Source organism: Temnothorax americanus, unplaced genomic scaffold, assembly GCF_048541705.1.
Source record: "Temnothorax americanus isolate GAGA-0224 unplaced genomic scaffold, ASM4854170v1 Scaffold23, whole genome shotgun sequence".
Taxonomy (NCBI): domain Eukaryota; kingdom Metazoa; phylum Arthropoda; class Insecta; order Hymenoptera; family Formicidae; genus Temnothorax; species Temnothorax americanus.
The window spans coordinates 880925-903645 of record NW_027509371.1 but is presented as its reverse complement, the minus strand read 5'-3'; the positions used below and the strand labels follow the sequence as shown (position 1 = coordinate 903645).

General features: G+C 39.7%; 1 protein-coding gene across 1 annotated transcript in view; it reads right to left on the bottom strand.

Annotated features, from left to right (window-relative positions):
• Positions 1-9653, bottom strand: part of Twin (CCR4-NOT transcription complex subunit 6-like twin) — a 60893-nt gene extending 51240 nt beyond the window's left edge. Inside the window, exon 1 of the mRNA XM_077407642.1 lies at positions 9635-9653. The gene's annotated coding sequence lies outside the window, so the exon portion shown is untranslated. The remainder of the gene's footprint in view (positions 1-9634) is intronic.
• Positions 9654-22721: the final 13068 nt, after the last annotated feature.

Sequence of the window (22721 nt, the reverse complement as noted above, 5' to 3'; positions counted from 1 at the left end):
TTAAAGATCTACAAGACTGTGTAAGTTAGATTATTCCAAATTAAGAAATGTAAATGTAATTAAAAAAAAAAGAAAACTTTGTTTTTCTGAAGAAGCGAAAAAATTTGCTCTTTTTCAAATTGACGTACTACTGACTAAAAAAAGATACAAGGGTTTTATGAACGTTTTAAAGACCCTGCACGTTGTTAAAACGTGCAGGGTCTCTCAGACCCCGGTGAGGTAACTGAGAGTTAAGTGTCCCGGCATTGGTACATTTACCTTAAACATCCTTCCAATGATCCTATGAGCGTATTAGATTGGCGCAAAAATAATGGTTGATTTTATTATGCACTTTCTCATCGTCATTGCCAAATTGGACGTTTACGCTTTCGCTTCGCCGAACCTTTCGAAAAGATAAATGCAAATCGCGATGGTAGGGAGATATACCGATTTATCGTTCGGTAGCCTGCCACTAACGAGACGTCCGAGATATAAATCTCCCGTACGGGACAAAAAGAGAAAAAACGCGCGGAGGACTACCGTCTTCATCAAATCGCAGCTCGTCGTCCGGGTTTCTTTTCGGCAGCGGCTTAACCCGACCGCGCGCGGTCATACTTCACGATCGGTGACGGGGACGACGGACGCTAAGCTTCCGGGATATTACGAATTCATTCGCGGCTATATCTCGGACTATCAGGAGCACGCGGCGAAAATACGTCTTCCGGGGTACGGAACGATCTCGGTTTCCCTGGGTCCCCGGCCCGTAATCCGGGAAAACGGATGAAGACACTCTAGAGTTCACGGACGTGTCTTTGGGTTGTAATGCGCCCGAGAGAAGCGAGAAATATCAAGAAAGCGTTGTAAATTTTAACAAAAATTTTTACAAAATCATTTGTCGTCCACATCAAACAATTCTACAAATCTATAATGCGTTCTTAAGTAATAAAATCATCGTAATAAAAGGAAAAAGTTTGCTTTTAACAAAGTTAAGTTAAAAGGAGAATAATATATGTCCTGTAGATCTGAATACTTGTTATAATAATATTCCTATGATTGCAAAAACAGAGGTACATGTTATTATAATTATACATATAATAGATAATTATTACACAATATTCGTGTAATCGCGTTTTCGATTTTTGTTGCTAATCGCATTCAAAAATTAAATTTTTGAACAACCGCGCGATCTGTGTAATTTCTCATTCCTTTCCCCCCGATGCATGCCGCGATGGTTTATTCAAGTCCTCTCGTATCTCCCTTATGCGAAATCCGCTCGGTATAGCGAGCGAGCGTAACCTGAGGCGAATGGCATTCGGTGTCATATTTCAGAATAATGTTCGGGCTCTTCAGCGTGAAAGAAGGGGGCTGCCGAGCTCGTGTTATACATGGCGGCGGCATACTAATGCAGCGATCGCGCCTCAAGGCCGAAAGGGCGTCGCGCGGAATTTAAAGGTCCATTTTTGCGCAACGTCGGATATGTTGTGATACGCGTGTGAACGCGACGGTGTAACTACGGCAGCTCGACTCGCAACATTCGGTCCCCATTGTAATATATACATAGTGCTACAGGGAAGCTGACAAAACGAAAGGAACTTTTATTTAATACGAAAATGCGACAAATAATAAATATTCGATAATATGACGAACGAGATGAAGGCAAAAATCACTAAAATCGCTTGTAATAAATTTTTTAATTATATTTTATAATATTAACTTAATATCAAAGAGCTTTCTTCTAAATGCGGCCGACAATTTCCAGGTGCTTATATAACGAGCACGTTGTAAAAAGAACCGAGCGCACCGCGGAGAAAACGCACGACGCTGCGCGGGTATTTTCCTCGCAAGGATACTCTCATATTTGTCTAACCGTTTCCTCGTTTCTGTGTATAACAAGTCGAGCGACATTACGCCGGGAGCGTAATTCGTATCTTCTTTCGAATAATTCGCGAACTTGTAACAATCCACCCGCTCTCACCGACCGACCGACCGGTTGCCTGCATCCCGCGTTCTCCCGTGCCGGAAGCGGCGACGTAATTTGCATCATCCGGAGCAGTTTTGAAAGTTTTAACGAGAGAGACAGAGCCGCTTGTGTATAGTTGGCGGCGGCCTCCCCCGAACTTCTGTACACTTCCGCAATTGTTACACGATTCTCTTTCGACTCCCAATGCTTCACTTAAAGTATTTCCTTTCCCCTTCTTATGTCTTTCCTCATTTCCGGAACTAAGGATATTGTTATACTTTCCTGTACTTGCACGAAAACACTCGTAGGCTCGCAACGTATACGAAAGTCACGGTTGCCTCGCGATATTCCTATTGAATATATATACAGCAAAAAATTTTGTGTACCAAATGTCAATGAAAGTCCACTCTAAATTTTGTGTTAATATAACTCATTCATTGTATTACTTGTTGACATTTAGAAATGTTATATAAACATTTTTTACAAGTTATGTTTACATTATTGTGAACATACATTGTAAAAAATGTCAATATAACATTTCTAAATGTCAACAAGTAACACGATGAATGAGTTATTTTAACACAAAATTTAGAGTAGATTTTCATTGACATTAAATTTTTTACTGTGTATATACACAACAAAAAAAAACTGAAAAAAAATAGTCTGTTCTTCCCTCCCCTTAAAAAAAAGGAGAAAAGACTGGCATTTGAAAAAATATTCGCGCAAAAATAATCTCGCTACTTTCGGCCTATCTGTCGCGTTTCGCGGCCATCGGGCGAAAATGTTTTTTTGAAAACTTACTCGCCTAGTGCTGGCAAAAGGTGACAGAGGGGAGGAGACAGACAAAATATTATGCGACAAGTCGAAAAACGCCGTACTACCTCGGATCATGTAGGATCGATCCTACGTCTCCCGCTCAAGGAGATGTCTATCAAGTTTTCGCACCGCTTTAGGGCGGGAAGGAATAACCAGGTATGGCGAGAACGCGCTCGGTTAATTGAAGATTGCTGCCGCGGGTGGTGAATGATGGGGCTATGGATGGGGTGACTTTTGTATTCCCCGGGAGCGGACATATTTTTCCTTTCTTCGAGCCTCTGCTCCGCCTTCGCTTTTACACGGCGCGTCGACTTTCCTCCGCGAGAGCTCAAAGCTTTTATTTTCTCCGTTGAGTTTTGCAGCTTTCTTTTTGTCGCCCGCGTATTTCTACCCACCGCTGACTATGTGAAAGCGCGTTGAACACAATCTTTCCGATAGCAATATCACGACAGGTAAAAGAAGCGAGGTAAAAAGCTTTGCCATTAATATTATGGTATTTTATATAAATGAAGCAAAACCGGATCTAGTGAAAGGCAATTAAAACTTAACGTATGCGTAGATATCAAAGAGCGGTCCTTTGACAAAATAATTTACGAGAATTAAATTAAATCAACACTTGTAAATACAAAATGATGAAACATATAAAGCTATTCTCATCATATAGCTATATTTCCACTAATTGTAAATATTAGTTGAAGAATGCTTTATTAAAATTAAAAGAATGTAAAAACGTACTATATAAAAACGTACTATATAAAAAAAGTACCGGCGAGAGATAGCTGCGAGATAACTATAAAATGAGAAACAGCCGCTTCGACATTCCGTAAAGATTATCGCGCCGATTCGACTTCGTTGATTTTCTCGGTACGTATGTCATGAGGCTTATCGCGAAGCGCAACATCCCGCGATAAGCTTACGGACGCACGCACATTGTACATTTCTGTCACTCGTCGGACAGACGCGGTTTTTTTCTCGACGCGCGCTTCTTGCGATGCGACGCGACGCATCTCGCGCGTCCGATCGATTCGCCGCGCGCGTAATTATACGGGCCGATTGAAATAAGTCGACAACCCGGTTGCGACAACTTGTTGCAGAGGTGGGTTTAATACGGTGGCCGCGGCCGCCGGATAAACACGTGGGATTTCGCAAAGAAGCGGTCTGCCTCTTAAAGCCATTACGACGATGATCGATCGATCTGCCGTATCACGCGATATCTGCATAATAATCAGCAGACGGTTCTATTAACACGGAATATAATCCATGTGTTGCTCCGGTCATTCGTAAAAGAAGAATCGTGTCTCGATACCGATTGCATCTTAAACGAAAGAGAACTTGAATTTTTTATTGTATAATTTTGTGGCGGCTCGAATATATAAAATGATCGAGAATAAACAAAGATATTTGTCGAGTGAGATGTTCCGCTTCTACCGAGTTAATAAAAAATGACAGATTCTTCGGAGTAATTCGGACTGGATTCTCTTTTTTTCGGGCCTCTTGAATTCGTGCCTTTTGTGAATTGTAGTTTGATTATCGACACCGTCATTGTAATATAATTACTAACAGATTGACGATGTAAAAGAATACGCAATTACAGGTTGCCTTTCAGAGGATCGTAGTGAGTAACTCGTCGATCTGCCAATGTGCTCTCGCAAGTCTTGTTTCATTAACCCAATGCGCTCGCGGAGAGCCGCCACGAATAGGTGTAACATAATTAAGCGCTTTAACTCGCGATCAGGCCCCGTCTCGAGAGGTGTCGGTGTAAAGAAGCTAAACCTCGAATTAATGTCAGTCCAGTTGATCGCCGATGATAACACATTATCTCGTTAAGCTCCGCATCGGCGATCATTAGCGTTTCTCGCCGGTGAATAGCCAGCCGCGGGATATCGAGATAAAAGTATCAAAGACGTCTCTCGTTCGAGACGTCGAGATTAAAGAACGGATTAAAGCTCGTGCTTCAACAAAGCGTGCAATTATCAAGTCAATTAGAGTGAAACCGCAAGATGTATTCGATTCAGCTTTTGCACAGAGGTTTTGCAATGAGGAAGACGTAAAAGGCCTTTGCAGGAAAAAAGATGATAATATAGAAAACCAAAAAAAAAAAAAAAAAAAAAAAACAGAGAAACCTCTGTGTCGTTTGGTAATTCTGTGCTCGGTAATATACATGTCATTCGATGATTTCGTGCTATTGATGCGTATCTCTGTTGAATACTAAGTTGATTTTACCATTACCATATCTATCGTGCGAATTATTGACGTTCAGAGAATATTAATATGCTGCTCTCATGCTGTGAATTCAGAATTACGACACACACAATTTTCATCGTATTAACGACAAATAATATGCAAAAACGAAAGCGATAAATAACAAAATGTATATCGATAATCTTGATCTTAATTGTAACTTGCTCCGCTCCTCTCTGCACTATATATGTATTTCGTTCTTAACAGATTGTAAGTCTAACAGAATTTTCAGATCGCACATTAATATACGATTAATTAGGAAATTTTTTTTAGGATAAAGTTTCGAAAACGGTCCACCTCTGATTTCGATAAAACTTGTTTTCGGAACTCCACCCTTTTTTTAAATAATAATAATCGCGATAAATTATTTTTCAATCAAGCTAGCGTCCGATTTCTTTTCCCGAACACTTAATAATACAACAGTGATGTATAATAATATAACAGAGGTACGTTAAATGTGTGTGTGTGAGGTTTCGGGTTGACGTTAATCTAACGGATTAGGTCGATGCAAGTCCGCATCTACGGGAGGTACGGAACGCGGAAATTACGGGCAATTTCCTTGTTCGAGCAAAAGAGCGATTCTAATCGAGTGAGAAACACATTATAACCCGCAGACACTTGTGCGCGATACTATGGACTTTGATACTATTCTTGTGCATTAAAGTGAAAACTCCCGAAATAATAAAATGAGACGGGCGAAACGAGATCGTAATCGAAGACCGGTAGATCGTTGGAAAAATTCTTCTGTTTTTTCCTACCTGCAACGACGCGGAATGGGAAGCTCTTATTTATGATAAAGTGTATAACAAAAGTGCCGACGTACTTACTACAAACGCCAATGTAGTAGTGCCCGCAATAAGAGATAATCAGTAGTTAACGATGAGTTTCTACGTGGAATTTTCTTCCCCATTTTGCGCATTAATTACAGCGTAGAACGTATGTTGCTTAGTTAATGTAATGCATAATGAAATTAGTAGGAATAAGTAGTAATAACGTAACAACATTATATGTCTCACGAATGTTCCTGCCTTGAGTGCTGTCGCAAAAAGATCAATTCTCCAAGTCGAGAATTAAGTTTCTCAATGGCTTCTTACCTGCAACAGAAATTAAATGCGTTGTTAATTACGAATAAAGAGGAAATATGCAAATTAATTTCGCGATGTCTTATTTAACTCCCGATCGACTCGACGACGAGCCTTTAATAATGCAATTAAGATTAAGGTCGCGAATTTTTTAAGACACTCTGTACGCAATAATCCCAAAAAATGGCGTGTCTTCTGACCTTCGGTTTTCGGCTCGGTTAATTCGTGACAATCATTCACTTCGGGATGCCGTCAGATCAAAGGTAATCTTTCTTCTTATCAGGGACGAGTAGCAGTTATTAGATTACGAAGTTTCACCGCGATTGCTGATTCGAGATCGTTTGCGCGACGGCGATTTCCTACGGAATTTAAGCGGCGGTAGATAAAATCCCGGGCTGGGACAAAGTACGACGGGGAGGTTGCCTTTGAGCCCCCGGGGTTGGCTGTTGGCTAGCTGAGATAACGGCCCAACATACGACACAGTACGTTTCTCTCTTCAGCCACGAAATGCATACGCCGGCGAGCAAAAACGTTCGCGATGAAAATCGCGGAAATATAGTTTGGCATAGAAAAACTGTCTGAGAGATAAAAAAGAGGGATCGCGGATAGGAGTATAGTAATATCAAATTACCTTATTATATGTTAACAGAGATAAGTACATTTAAAAGAAAGAGAGAGAGAGAGAGAGAGAGAGAGAGAGAGAGAAGAGAGAGAGAGAGAGAGAGAGAGAGAGAGATAAAAGCAATTTGATAAAACTTTCTAAACATGAGCAATTTGAATATGAAATAGGACAATAAAAAGTTACAAACAAATAAAATATAAAATATATTAAAAATTATAAAATAGTATGTTAATAAAAATATAAGCGCGCGCTTCTTGCTTTTCAATATAATGATTAATATATTATTTATAGAAAATCAATACATGTATCATCGTTACTGTATCATTTGCGTTAATTTGACAATATAACGTGACTATAAACATGGAGCTCCCGTGTCATAATAATGCGTCCCCAATCATCTTTCATAAAACGAAAATTTCGCAAAAGCAAGAAGAAAGAAGACGCGAGGTTTGTTATCTTGTTATGCGTTTACGAAGCCAAATAGAAAACATTCAGGGATAAAATCTAAAGTGAAATGATAAGAAAGATTCGACGTTTTTCCGCGACATAAAGAAGCTTGACGAGCTACGATTGGACGAGGCTAAGAAGATCACCATTTATTCCGGTCGACAATAGGAAGAGCGCCGGGATCCCGGCAGTCCCTCTCGCAAGAGGGAAGGATCGGTATCGACCGTGCTACGGCGAATATTTGCATAAGAAACGGAGCTTCAAAAGTCGAGTTTCAACTTCCTTCTTCCTGGCGAATCGACGAGCGATTTTCCCCAGACATTAATGGCACGACGCCAGGTCGCGGCCTATAGATAATCGATACTGCCTATCATGTTGTGCTCTTGGCGTCGTGCGCAAAAAAAAAGAAATAAAATAAAAAGAGAGAGGACAGCATCCCCGATGTGCCGGGAATAGGAAGAGCCATTCCCTCGCTCACCCTCCTACCTTTCCCGCCCCCAGGGGAAAATAGAGAGTGGAAAAAAGGAAGAGGGCAGGATCTGGACCACGTCGATTTTTTCAACAACAGCAATAGGAGGAGGCGTGCGGGTATCCCGCTGCCGTTCGCAAGCGGCGTATCCATTAATTCACGTGGCAGCGCACGACCGCCGCTCGGCTCGCTTTGTCGTCTCGAGGACGCGATTTATGGCCCGCGTCGGCCCGGCGTTTTGTAAGGTAAAGTCGCCTCTTTCGGGCGCAAAAGGCCGGGGCGTTGCGTTTGGTAAACGCGAGCCCGCACATGTCATTGACGCAGCGTTCGGGAGCGCGGAACGGCGAACCGTGGCGCAAGGCGCAAACACGTGTCGACGAGAATTGTACAGCGCTCGTTTTTTCGTATCAAGAGGAAGATCTGAAATTTGTTCACATGCCGTAAAAAAAAAAAAAAAAAAAAAAAATGTTTTACACGCTAAATTTTGGCACCAACAAGTTGAGATTATAACGAGCAGCATTGTGCTATTTTAGCGCGAGTATATGCGGCGCCGAATTTTATCGCCCGCTGCAAAACGGATGTAAAGAATTGGGCAGATCTATCCCTGGTGGATTTTAACGTGAGAAAACGACTGGCCGCGGACTATCATCAGATGAACTCGGCCGAGTTTAGCAGGCTGGGCATATCTCATTGTTCTAATCTCGGACATCTGACCGCATCTACGTTTCGACCTCCCCATCCCTCTGGCTTATGCGCCGAGCATTACGTTAAGGACGTCGTTCCGTCGGCGATCTATAATACGGCCCCGCTTTAATATCTTATTACCGCGGATGAAGAGCTTCAATTCCCGGGGAATAATTTCCCCACCTCGCTCACGCGTGCGCGCGCGTGCTTACGTATATGTGTTATGTGTGTGCGCGTGTGCGGCGCTTAGGATCGGCATTATGGCGTAAATTGTGCGGCTTTCTACGGAACGGTGGATACCCAACGCGGAGATAATTTCCGTCCGCTTATCGCCGGGCTAGTCTCATCTTTATTTCATGAACCACGCGCAAGAGAGATATACACGTACATATACTTATTTTAATTTATTTATTCCAGCCGGTTCATCTCTCTCTCTCTCTCTCTTAATTCATTTTTATTTTCGGATTACATTATATAAAATGAAGTAGCGCGGTAATGTTGAAACGTAGCCCAGAGATATTATACACAATATTCCTCGGAGATACTCGAGATATGAGAAATGATAATCTGAATTATGAACTGCGAAAGTGATTTGAGATGTAAACTACCAACCATGACTTCAACGAAATACCCTGGGAAAGAAATTTACGGCAAATGCACGTGGCATTGCATTAATATCTCTCAGTAACAAAACGGAATAACGAGCGAGACGCGCAAGAGGCTCTTTTCAACTTTTAATTAATACTTCCTCCAACCATCCTCGTCGTCGTCATCGTCGTCGTCGTCGTCGTCGTCGTCGTCGTTGTCGTTGTCGTTGTTGTTGTCGTTGTCGTCGTCATCATCGTCGACGACATCGTCGTCGCCATCGTCTCGACGCGAAGTTTTAGCAAACAAAATTCATCTTTCAAAAGGATGGCAGGAATATGCTTGGCTGCAACGAGCAGTGGTCGTTAGCTTGATATAATTTCTAGCAGCAGCAGCAGTATAGCAGTAGCGTGGCAGTTCCGAGATATCTCGTTTCGTTCGGGTAAAGGTAAGCTTTGAAAACAGATCAAAGTAACCGCGTTACGCTGCGCGCGGCTATTTACTTCGAGAGCGAGACCGGAGATCAATTACAGAAACGTTTCCACCCCACCACACACACCACACACACACCACACCACACAATGGGGGTTTCCCGATTAAATCCGCCACGGCTACGGACGCCGCGCCGCGCCGCGCCGCACCGCTTGCTCGGTTCTGAGTTCTGAATTACACTCGGAACATCCGTAAAACGACGAGCGCGATTCTCTCGCCCCGATCATTTCACGCCGGATAATAAATTGAATACGTACCGCGGGTCGAAACTTCGGGCGCGAGGATAAGCGCGGATTAACGTCGGACTCGTTACTCGTCGCCTGCTCGTCCACCCAAGTGACCCAAGATTAATTCCGCGTCGCGCAGCTACGCGCGACCGATTATGTCGAAATAGGTATGTCAGGTGCGTGTAATTCTGCACAATTTCTTCCTGACGACGCGTTTCGTTAAGGGAGTGTTCTGATTTAAAAAATCGTAAAAAAGGTATTTTTCAGAAATTTTTTGCGGGAAAACAAAAAAGCGAATAATACTATAAACTTTGCATGTTTTTTTAAGCTTATTTGAAGAATATATTTTTATTTTTTTAGTAACAAAAATGCTCTTCTTTTTTATGTTATATGATCGTTATTTAAAAAATCTCAATTTTAACAGTTGTATCTTTATTCAACTTTCTTGTATTCTGCATAATAAATTTTGTCAATTTTGAGATCAGTCATGGTACCTCCTATATTTAATTACCTTGCTACTTTTATGACATTTATCTGATTACATCTGATATGGTTGTAATACGTTCGTTGCTCGAAATAAACTCACGGTCATAGTTGATTAACGCATAACCGACTGTCAATATACTGTCGAACCGCATTAATTTTCATTAGGACCGTCACTTTGGACAATTGGTAGCGGTCGAACTATCGTGAATATCATAACATCAACGAATATATGGAGCGAGAGTATGCACCGATAGATGTATTATTAGATAACTATAATACACTATGATTTGTATAACAAAACCGAATTGCACGAAAGGCTATTGATAGGGTTGTTGGAGATCGCCACGTTAAACACGACTAAATCGCAGCGATCAGTTTTATTGGTCGGTAACAACTGCATGCGATGATATCTCGCGCTCGTGCGAATCGTTGCGCAATTCGTCTGATCAATTAAACGCTGTAACGCGTTTTTTTTTCTCTACCATATCGCGGCAACACGACCAAATTTTTCCGCTTTGTTTTTTACGATTTCGCCGCACGGTTAAGTGTTTACAATCATGTCTCCATGAAGCGTTTCGTCGACGATGCATGAAATTTTGATGATCAAGTTTGTGAGAAAAAAAAACTGCGTTGCATTTTTGCGAAACATTTCAACTAGCAAATATTTGATATTGAAAATTTTTTCAATATCAAAAAGTATTTTTGGTGAACTTGGGTAAAGTGTTTCACAATCATAAATATGTAATGAAATCTCGCGTTCCTTGATTAATTTTAAATAAATTTTACGCCGGTAGGAATTCTTTTAAAAATGTACTAATTATATATATATATATATATATATATATATATATATATATAATTAATAATATTTAATATAAAATAATTTTAACGTATAAAGAACTAACTTAGCTTCAAATTATAAGAACATCTTTCAGAATTATATTTATGTTTGACCATTATGGAATGGTCCTGCAGTATATGAAATGTGTTACACGATCGAACACAAGGTGAGGCTCAAGGAAAACCGCGTCAAGCTGAATGTAGGTACAAGGTAACCGGAGAGTTAATGGATCACGCGCCATAGCTCTTTAAGAGTTACGAGGCCGCTAATTTTTATGCTTATTGAGCGAACCAGCGAGCAAATTCTTGCCGAACGAAATGAGGAAATGACGAGATCGAGTACGTCATGCACGAAAGAAATCCTTCGGTCGTTCTAAAAAGATACATTACGTATCATTGCGTTTCGGTGACGTTAACATTTTACTTGTATCGAAGATCGAACGGGTTATGCGGAACGCAAAGAAATACGTAGAACTTTCGATGTATTATCGAAAAAATATAAAAAGATCCGCAATAAATCATGCGGAGAAATTAAAGACAATGTAAGCTTACGAAGAATAAAATCAAAATTAAAAAATCTTTTTTGAAGTCTTTTACGCTTTTAGAATTCTAAATATTTTTGCTCAAATGCAAAATTATTTCTGCACTATTCCTCATGAGCATTAATTCGTTCTTTCGAAGTGGATTTCGTGTAAAGTCAAGAGGCATTCGACGTGATGTAGATGCAGTATCGTTAGTACAAAAGCCATAAACTCTCGGTTGTTGTTACGCGGTAGTACAGAGAGAGACCAACAATTGTAGTACATGCAGCCTGTGTTTAACCGACGACTACTGTTCCGGGAGAATGATACCTGAAGCACGGCTGTTAACTGCCACAAACACGCGTTCTAACGATCTCGGCAATCAAGCTGAGAGGAAAAAGAGCCGGTGACCATCCACTGACAGTTCTCGTGTGCCCTTCTTCAGGTTGTTTGCGGAACAGTGATACGAGCTTTTGGAAAGCCTGGCAACAGTCGAAGACTGGAAGTGGAACTAAAACGCCGATTATCAATGCATACAAAATCCAAGATAAGGATTTGCTACTTATAAAATTTATATTTAATTTATAAAATAAGGTCTGCCACATTTGTCGTAATTTTTCATTATAAGTTTTCATTAAGAGATGGTCAAAATTAAAAAACATTATTATAAAAACATACTAAAAAGATATCAAATATAATTTGTATCGAGAAAAAGTACAAAATAAAACGGCAATCTAGATTATTAGGACTTTTGTGAAAATTTGTGACTTACAGTTAAGATAAAAATTTTTTATGTAAATGTACGCGGCGCGGCGGTTGTTTATGATTTTCAGCGTCACGATGCCGAGCGCGATGACATACACACACACAATCCGCTCTTATATAAATTAAAAATAAGTTATGCGAAAAAGAGTATGCGAAAGTTTCGCGAGGCAAAGTGCGATAAAATAAATGTGAAATGGAGAACTGAGACAACAATCGTATTCACGGAGTATATTCCGCACACAGGAAGTACGCAAACAAGAAGCTCATACGTAAATAGGGTAAACAAATTTGCTTTGCAGCCAAGCCCTCTTGCGCGCTACTGTAGAACAGTAGAAAACGTGATTTTTGTTCGCTCCCTTTTCTCGCTCGTGCTCCGTGCGGAAAGGAACGCACCGAGTGCATAATTAATCCTTCGAGGGTGGAGCGGGGCGCGTTTTAACCCGGTTGTGGCTTTTCTCCTTCGCCAAGCAAAGTAAAAGCAGGAATAAAATATGTGTCGCAAAGACAGCTTCAATTGACATTATTCCCAAAAATATTCCGGACTGGAAAAATATCTGAAAATATCTCGGAGTACAAGAGCGAGAGATAACGTTCTGATTTACCATTAGGGGAGACCGGGGCGAAATCGTCACCGAGGCGGAATCGTCATTGCAATTATCTCGAAGTCAGTATGTCATGTGAACTCGCCATTACTACTGTAAACGCGGCTTATGGTGCCCACGTGACCAACAGAGTTTAGTGAGGTTATGTGCCATGTTGTGATTCTTATCGAGGCAAACGTGTTTTCGGAGGTTAAAAGTAAAATTTTTTACGCGTCAAAAATTTGTAATATCTTAAATATTATTGTGTCTCCGAATCTCAAAGTAAGTGATTCTAAAGAGTAATGCATGCTGAACACGAATCCAGTGAAGTTTTTTTATTTTCATTGATTTATATTATTTTATGAGCGACCGAACTTGAAACTTGTGTCCGGGGCGAAGTCGTCACCAAGCCATATCATGGAGGCTTCGGGCGAAAATCAAAGTCAAAGAAGCAGCAGTGGTCGGATTCCGGCGAGGACTTGGATAATATGTGCTGTGTGTGCTCAGAGATGACAGAATAGAGCTGACGAGAAACGTGCGAGTGTAGGTCATATATAATTGTGTGCGCTTTTCTTGTAATTATTTTCCGCCATCGTGTTTTTAATTAATGTTTCCATTTTTCTATTAAAAAATGATTAATAAAATGTATCCTATCATTCTTCACGATCGGAATTATGAATTTTCATTTAAAATTCAGTCTGAGAATGGAGTGACGACTCCGCCCCGGCAATTTTAACATTTCAATTTTTGCACCTTTGTCGTTTTCACTCTATACCAGTTGAACAAAGCGACGTAGACTAAAAATGTCCGTATAAATTTTGTAGCCAAGAGTTCACTCTTTACAACGGTATACCACATTTTACTAAAATTATTTGTTATGTTGTTAAAAATCGGCACGGAAAAAATAGTAACGACTTCGCTCCGGTCTCCCCTAATAACATTAATAGGAGGTCTCACTCGCGACAGCGCGTGCTCGCTCGGCAGCTAGCCCTCTGTTCAATTGCGTTTATCACGAAGCATCGATTGCAACGATTATAACGGCCCCCGGGGGCGCATCGAATGCAGTAAAGCCCATAATGCGGTGTTTGTTTTGCGCGTTACGCGTATTATACGCGTCTCATATTTTACTAACTACAACAGAATAATTCACGCGATTATATTAGCGGTAACATGGCGAACGTAACAACGCATTCTCGATAGCGGAACGATGGCGTCCGATAACGGAGCCGAAATACATATATATATTCGCTGCTCCGTTATAATAACAACGGTGATCTGTATCGTGATGTCTATGCTGCGCTGCTGCTGCTGCTGCTGCTATTATTCCGCAAACGCACCTACACACACGTATGAACGGTACAGATTCTGCGGCGGTGTTTAACGTTGAATTCGAGATATTCCGCAAATTAGGCGGAAACTAACTAATAGCCGTGTAACCGTTGCCGTTGTTATCAATTACGCTGTCGGAACGTAATGTAGCGTAATTTCGCGCGGAATTCGATCAAATTGTAATGAAGTTCTCTCTAATGGTGGCCGCATACATAAAGGAGACGAATGGGCGCATCGCGAGCTGCCCAACTCCTCGGATCTCAAACAGTTGTTGCGGTATGAATTATTTGACATCGTGCAAACGGAAGGGAGAAATTTCGTCCAAGCGGATCAATATATCATCAAGACAAAACTGCCTTAAATTACCGTGATCGAACTCGAAGCGACGTCACTGTCGTTTACTCGCGTATACAAAGTTCAAGCCTTTAATTCAGTAATTAAACATCGAGAAACAACCCCTTATATACATATAATCAAAGCGCGTGTCGTCGAGCTCTCGACGTTCGCACAAAATTGCCGCGCCCATTAGCGCGCGAGATGAATTAACGCGGCCGCTATCTCGGCAGAGCTTTCAGCCGCAGTTGCGACAATAAGGGAACGTCAAAGGCGCTGCACTGCCGGTGCATAGAGACGTATTCCGGCGAACATGCGTGCGCGGCGAATGCAGGCCCGGAGCGTAATCGCGGCTCGGACCGCGGCCGCGTCGAAATCATAAATTGTTGGCCGGCCCGAAGCGCACCGGCTTCTCGACGATGATCTCTCTCCACGTGCGGTCCGCAAACGCGGCGGCGCTTCTGGCCTCGCCATTAATAATTAGAGACACCCGTGCGCGGTCCGGTCCGGTCCCCCGGTCGGACGTTGCGGGCTATTTATTGCCGTCTAATGATTATTTATTAATCTCATCGTGTCGTCGACGGATGTTACCGCGCCGCTCTTTCTGAGCGCACGCACGCGGGAATACACTGGCCGCAGACGTCGGTCATACTTAGACGAAACCGCTAACGCGGCACTTGGGGAAACGAGAAATTGGAAATTTCGAGTTAAAAGCGATGACTCGCGTATTATTTGTGAAATATACCAATATGTATTAGGAAGATTAAATCATGACGAATATTAATATCTGATATTAACACAATAGTCGATATGTATGAATGCGGTATTGTTAAAACATAATTGTACATATAACGTGTATTAATTGCAAAAATACACGACTGCGAATAGCAGACCATTGTTATTTCGATTTAATACAATATAATATTACTTAATATTAACTAATTTAACTAACACGATAAATAAGCGACATACAAAATTGATTTAAAAATCAGGAAACATTCTAAATTTTTCCTTTTTTCAAACGTTATTACGAATATAATGTTGATGAAAGGATCTCTACTCTATAATTGGACCAAAAATTCAAAATAAATCTTTTTCTAAAACGACTGTCGTAGAAATCAAAGTAATTCCGACTTGATGGCTCGAAATTCCGCGGGATTACGGTACAAAAAAAGCACGAAGTAGAACGAATAGATATAAGTTAAGGATCGTGAAAGGAATCGCGGATTTTCGTCCGATATTCAAAAACTAATTTCCTTAAATGGGATACAAGTTGGAATCGCTTTTAATTTCGCAGCGGGGTCGAGATATAAGCGGTTTGCGCGCGGGCAACTTACGAAACACGGCTTGTCCGCATCGCCAAATTAATTAGTGGCGTTCGCTTCGTGATTAGCGCAGAATTCTCGACGCGAGAAAAAAACGAGCGAAAACATCGTTTTCTTCATCTGGCGGCAGATTAGGGTAATCCATTTTTTTTTTAATGCTTCGTTAAAAGGCTTCGATTTTACATATTAACGGTTAACAATAAACGGTATAATTTCACATAAAACGCTACCAATTCTATACAAATCAGTGGCTTTTTGATTTCCAATTTGCTATCCGCTATCACCGCCGCGCGCGTTTTGCTCTTTTTTTCTATATATATCGCCACAATAATGGCTTACAACTTTAATCCGCAGAGCTCGCGGAAACAGAGCTTCCTGCATCAAATTTATTATAAGATAAAAGCGTTCGTATATTTGTGCAATAAATACGATAAATGGATTAAAGCGTATCATATCAATGCCATCAGCGAAACGTACGCCGAGCCATCAATGCAAATCTGCTATAAATGGAAAGCGGCTCGTTAAAAAGATAACTTTGTCGGAGTAATATTACAGAACAAACTTTCATTTACAATGGACAGTAATTTTTCAGAATTAATATGTGAAATCTGCTTTGAAACATCGCAGAGGGAAATACTCTCTGCCCTGCGGATGAAAAGTGAATGAAAACAAAATAGTAAATCTATTCAATGCGAGCCGCCCGCCGTCTGTTTAAAATTTGAAGCAAGCTTTTGAAAGGGATTTACGTTGAAATTTTTGCAGAACTGGGATTTCGGAAAAAGCGCGGCGAGATTATATAATTTCATAATCGTGTAAAGAGTATAGCGTCTGTACGGTGTCCCATTTATATCGTGTGTTACCTTTTTAATGACGGAATCTTCGTTGAATACTGAATTAATTGATCATTTATTAGAGAAAAGAAATTAAACGATATAAAATTCTACGAAACCTTATGTTATCAGTAGGAAGCGTATACCAGATGCATTTAGGTCGAGGACGCGTCACGAGAACACCGTGATGCACAGAGAATTATCAGAGAATGGCCGAGGTTAATTGTCCTTATTCTCTTAGTCCGTGGGGTACATACATTATCCCGCCTGCGCGTATGGACATCATTATGTAACTAAATGACACATTCGTGCTCGCCGTAGCTGAAATTTATGATCGAACATACTACGACAATCGTAAACCTCGAGGCGCAAGTCGCTATCCTCCACGGACGTTTAATACAATTCGGACTGAAATGACTTCACTCGATATAATCTAGTTAAAAACATAGTTGAACTACACATATACACGGAAAGAACGGTTTTGCTGAAGTCTAAAAATTCAGCTATCTGAAAATAATTTTGTTGCACCATCAAAATAATTATGTAGAACACTCAAACTAATTGTTAAAACGTCGAAATTTTTTACAGCATTATCATCATACTTCAGCGACCTACTATAATTATTTTGATGGTGCAACAAAATTATTTTCAGATCTGTATGTAGCTAAATTTTCAGATACTTCAGCAAAATTGTTCTTTCCGTGTACAGATATCTGCACGTATATAGATTTAAAAAATTATACATCTATGTGTGCAGACTGCAGGTATCTGCTAGCAGTTTATCACACGAAACTACGGAAGTTGCGAGTGTCAAAGTCAGTTAAGGCAAATTCTTCGTCGCTCTTACGATGCGCGAATGCATAGAACTGAATTCACAGTAATCTACATTCACGGTGCGAGAATAGTTTCGCGGTTTCGCCATTACGTTGCCTGTCCGTAGATAGATATAAATACGTTATTATCGGAACGAATGTATTTGTCAGTGAACGTCGAGCTGATGGATGGATGGACGGATTTTTATCAGCGCGTGACGCCAACAAAACGTCGCGTCGGGGCGGAACTTAGAGGTATACGCATGCACATATGTACGGGTACATCATACCCGAAAAGTTTCTGAAGGTACGATGCACGTGTCATCGAAAATTAACGACACGTATATCTATTACATGTCTCTGATAACGTCAGAGCAGACAGAGGCAACACAAGCGAAGGATTCTCTTGGACTCGGTCGCGTTCGATTGAGGGTTCTTGGGGTCGCTTATTGCGATACTTCCTTTTTTTCTTTCTATTTTCGTGGAACCATTTTCTGAAAAATTATTAAATAAATATTGCAAAAACATTTCCGATTTTAAAGCGCCGCATCAAAAATTTTAAAATTTTTGTATGGAAATTTTTAGAAACATCTTGTGTAATATTCAGTAGCATTGTCGACAGCTTTCATAACGGATTGGATTTTTCAATAATTGATTAAAATTTCACGTTGTATAGATATGAGCGAGAGAGAGGGAAGGAGTTTCTAAAATCTACCCAATATTCAAAAAGCCTGCAAAAAGCTAGAAATTATTTAAATCCATTTCGGGTGACTAATTAAATTTTATAAAAAAGTTATTAAAATTATATCAAGTCTAAACGTTTATTTCTTCATTAATTCAATAATTCTATTTCTATATCAATAATTTTATTTAGAATAATTGCATTTTTTAATTAATATAATTTCATAAATTGTTTCTACCGCTCATACGTTATATTTAAATAAAAAGTATGAAATTTTTATCATCACTTTTTCGCATAAAAATCAAATCTCATATCGTAATTGAATAATAAAAAATTGCGTGTTAATACCATATACCATCATAAAAATAATCATAAAATGTATAGATTTAGATTAAATTAAATTCTTATATGTAATATGAATTATATATTAAAAATATATGTAATTTATTTATTTATTTACAATATAATATTAATTAAAGTTACAAAGTTATAATATATAAAATTATCCTTATTCACTCCAACGTTTTTTCCGTCGCTTTATTCCTCCAACCATGCACTTTCGAGTCCCACGTGTTTTTTATAATGTTAATAGCTTTGAAAAATTCCCCAAAATTATTATAATATCTTTGTACCTTCGACTAAAAATCGATGTAAATAACATTTGGAAATCATTTATTTAAATATTTTTTTACAACATTTATATGTTGACAAACACACATTACGACTCGTTTTATTTAAAAAATCATTTTTCCGGCGTAGGGGGGGGGATTATTTTACGATAATTTGTTTTTCACAAAAAAACGATTGTTAGAAACTCGTGAGACATACGAAAGGGCATATGGTTGGAGTGAATAGGGTTATCAATGGATTTTGGTGGAAATATAAAAAATGCGTACGTATACGTTTTCATAGCCGTTTAAATTATTAATTAATTCAAGAATTATTTATTTCTTCAGTAAATGTCTGTTAACATGCGATAACTTGGAACACGCACATCGCCGCGTGTCATAAATACGTCGGCCCGAAATCTAGCCCGGAGTACGGCGAGAATAATTGCGGTCGGCTTAAATTTCTCAGAGACGGGAGCTTTACGCGCGGGGACGACAATACGCGCAGCTGCGGATAACGCGAAAGCCGCTTTGAATCTGTCAGAAGAGCAATTCCGTCGTCCGCCATGCGGAGCTAGGCCTCGCGAAATTCCACAAGCCGGCGCACGATGCTCGCTATATTTAACTCTCGACATACTTACTACGGTAAAGCCGGGTAAACGAGATTGAGGGATTAGTGGAGTACGTTAAAACGCGAGGGAGTTTTCCGTATAGGATTTCGATTCGCTCGTCAGTCCTGTTCAACACACTATAATAGAATCCGTACAATTAAATTTGATTTTTCAGAGTCTACCTTTAGATTGTATAATAGGTATCTTTCTTTCGTTAATTTATGACGTATGTATTACTGACTTTGTCTGACTAAAGATTATAAAAAAAACAGTAAAGTCTAATGAATAAAGAAAAACTACGAAAAAGCTAATTAATTTTCTACAATAAAAACTGCGATCATATATTTATCTTCTTCATTTACATATTTTTCGAACATCTACAAAATTATTATTATTTTTTAATGATTATATTCGTAAATCTTAATTACTTCTCGACTTATTATTTATAAAGATATTTGTTTTTTTTATTACCACAAAAACATTAAAAGAACATGTAAAGTTGTATTATTATATAAAATAGAGATTCGAAAGAAAATGCTGAGACTCTCTAACTAATATCTACTTCTTTCCTTCTGTTCCAAAAAAGAAAATATTTTATTTTCTCAGAATTAAACATTCCATACAAATATAATTTACTTATTGTTAGTAACGATGACTCCGAGCATTTTTTCGTAACAATCTTTTTTCGTAATCTTTTAAATAGAAGATTATACGAATTAATTTTCAAGTTTTATGATGGAAAACTGTAATGCACGATCTTCCTTTACCAGTGCAGTGTGCAGCGGTAAGGTCTAAGAGTCCGCGTTCCCAGCGCGCGTCGGCTCGATCTGGCTGTCTGATTGAAGCATTGAGAGGAAGAGAAACGGAGAGAGAATCAGCACGTGGACATTGTAAACGCTTGGAAGCGGCTTAATCAGCCATTGTATGCTGTTGCGGTCGGCAATGGCTCCGCGTACAGGCGGACGACGACCACCCGAAGGGTCGCAGGACAGAGGGAGTCTATTCGACCATGCGGATGTGCATCAGCGATGCACAGTCTGCTTCAGCTGTGCGCTTCCTGACTGGGAACGCCCTGGCAATTCCGATTACGTAACGAGCGCAAGAGTTTTAATGAGCCAACCGTGATGGTTGGATTGTTGATTCTCATAGCAAATTCTGAAAATCTTATAATTATTTCTTCCTAGCGATGGAGATATTTATCTTATTCTGACTAAGCCTTAAAAATTAAAACATTAAAGAAAAACAATTAAAGTAATTTAAATTGACCGTGACTGGCAATATATATAACATCTTTTTGATGTAAACATTGAAAAACTGTGAGCCTTTTCAATGTTCACATCGAAAAGACGTTATATATTGCCAGTCACGGTCAATTTAAATTACTTTAATTGTTATTCTATATACTGGCGAAGAAAATTCATTATTCTGTTTATTAAAGAAAAAGTATAAAAGCGTATTTTCACAATTGTTTAATAATTTTTATGTATAATTAATTTTAACATTTTGTTACGGAAAATAACGCAATGATCAGTCTATTCCCATAATAAATAATTTAATTTTAATTAATTTAATTCAAATTATATTATTTGCATATACAAATAGTACATAAAACATTCTCAGAAAGTTCCATTTCTTAAAAAAATAAAACATCCTCTCGTTCTCAAAAAATCTTTCTAAAGTATTTTCTTACAGAATGTTCTTCATATGTACCATAGTTTTTTCAAAGTGTATCCTTGTTCTCGCACACGCTCTGAAAACATTTTCAGAGTATCCTATCATCGCGCTAACTGGCAGACACTTCAAGTTCTCGACTGCACTCATTCCCGATTACAACGTGCTCAGCGGAGCCTTGTAGATCCGCTCTCTCCCATTAACGTCTGTTATTTATGCATAATGAACGACGACAAACTCCTAACAAAGACACCATCCCCAAGACATTACCTTCCCCCTTGGTCTTAGCAACTCCGGGACGCGAGGGTAGGCGGAGGGGGAGGGTACCCCTCTTCATTTTCCACGGAAAATGAAGCGATAACAGCTGAGTTTGCGAGGCGCCCGTCGGAGAGGGAGAGAAAACGGCCGTCAAACAATCCACATTGTTTCGTTAATCGGCGAGCATCGGCCATTATTTCATTATTGCGGCACACAAGATAAGCCGGGGCCGGTGGGTGGATTCCTTTGTTAGACGAACTGGCAAAATAGCCGGTGGCGAGCTAGCGCAGAACCCGGGCATAAAGGCGCGTTCGCGCGCTCGCGTGTTTAATAGACGAGATTACACGAGGGCGGGTGTAGATTGTGTAGAAGAAAAGCTAGAATACCCTTGTAAAATTCTTTGTTCGCGGCGGCAGCGCGCGATTGCGACACGAGCCGCAAGACAAACAAGAGAAGATTTTGACCGCGCGACCCACGAGGCGAACCATATCGTGGCGAACGGCCAGAATTTTTACTGACTCTTCGATAACGGCGATCGCCGGAGGCTGCGCGTCGTCGTTGCCCCTCGGAAGATATGACGGGAGGCTCGAGCGACGAAATTGGACCTATACTTGATGTCTTTCAAGCTCGGAAAGATTGACATTTCCGCGCGACATATGCGGCTTTATGGTGACCGATCTCGAAACGAGAATTTATTTGTCGGATAAGAACTTGGAGCAACACCTGAGGCAATACATATGCTCCCCAATCTTCTATCCTATAAATTTTATGATATATATATATATATATATATATATATATCATAAAATTTATAGGGGCTAACTCGACACCGGGGCAAACTTGACACTAGGCTCTTTGCCAATTTAAATCTATCGTAGAAACTTGCCTTTCCTACTGTAAATGCGTCTTTATGTGCCAGTATTATCAACGGAATTTGGTAACATTCTGAGTTATAGTGTAATTTTTAACGCGACATAAGCGTTTTTTATAGTGAAAAGTAATTTTTCTGATCTCTCGAAAATGGTCTACTTTTTCATCGAGCTTTCGGGCAAAACTAAGCGACGTACAGCAAAATTTCCTTAAGCAATTTCCTTAAGCAATTTTGTACCTGAAGGAACGCTCTTTAAATGTGTACCATTAAATTTACTTGAAAATTTTAATTAATTGTTGAAAATTGCCTTTGAAAAAATTGTGTCGAGTTAGCCCCGGTCTCCCCTATATATATAATAAAAAAATATATAAATTTATGTATAAAATATATTTATATATAAACTTTTCAACGCGCTTTTAAATAAAAAAAATACAAAATAAAATATTTCTTTCCGTAATTACTTCCGACAGTCCCGATTAAAATATTTTCCCCCATCCTATCCTACTTCGATTCACGAATCTATTTTTTCCGTATATGCTTTTACACAGTTTTTGCGAGTATTAGCTATTAACGAAGCCCAGCAAATTGTGCCCC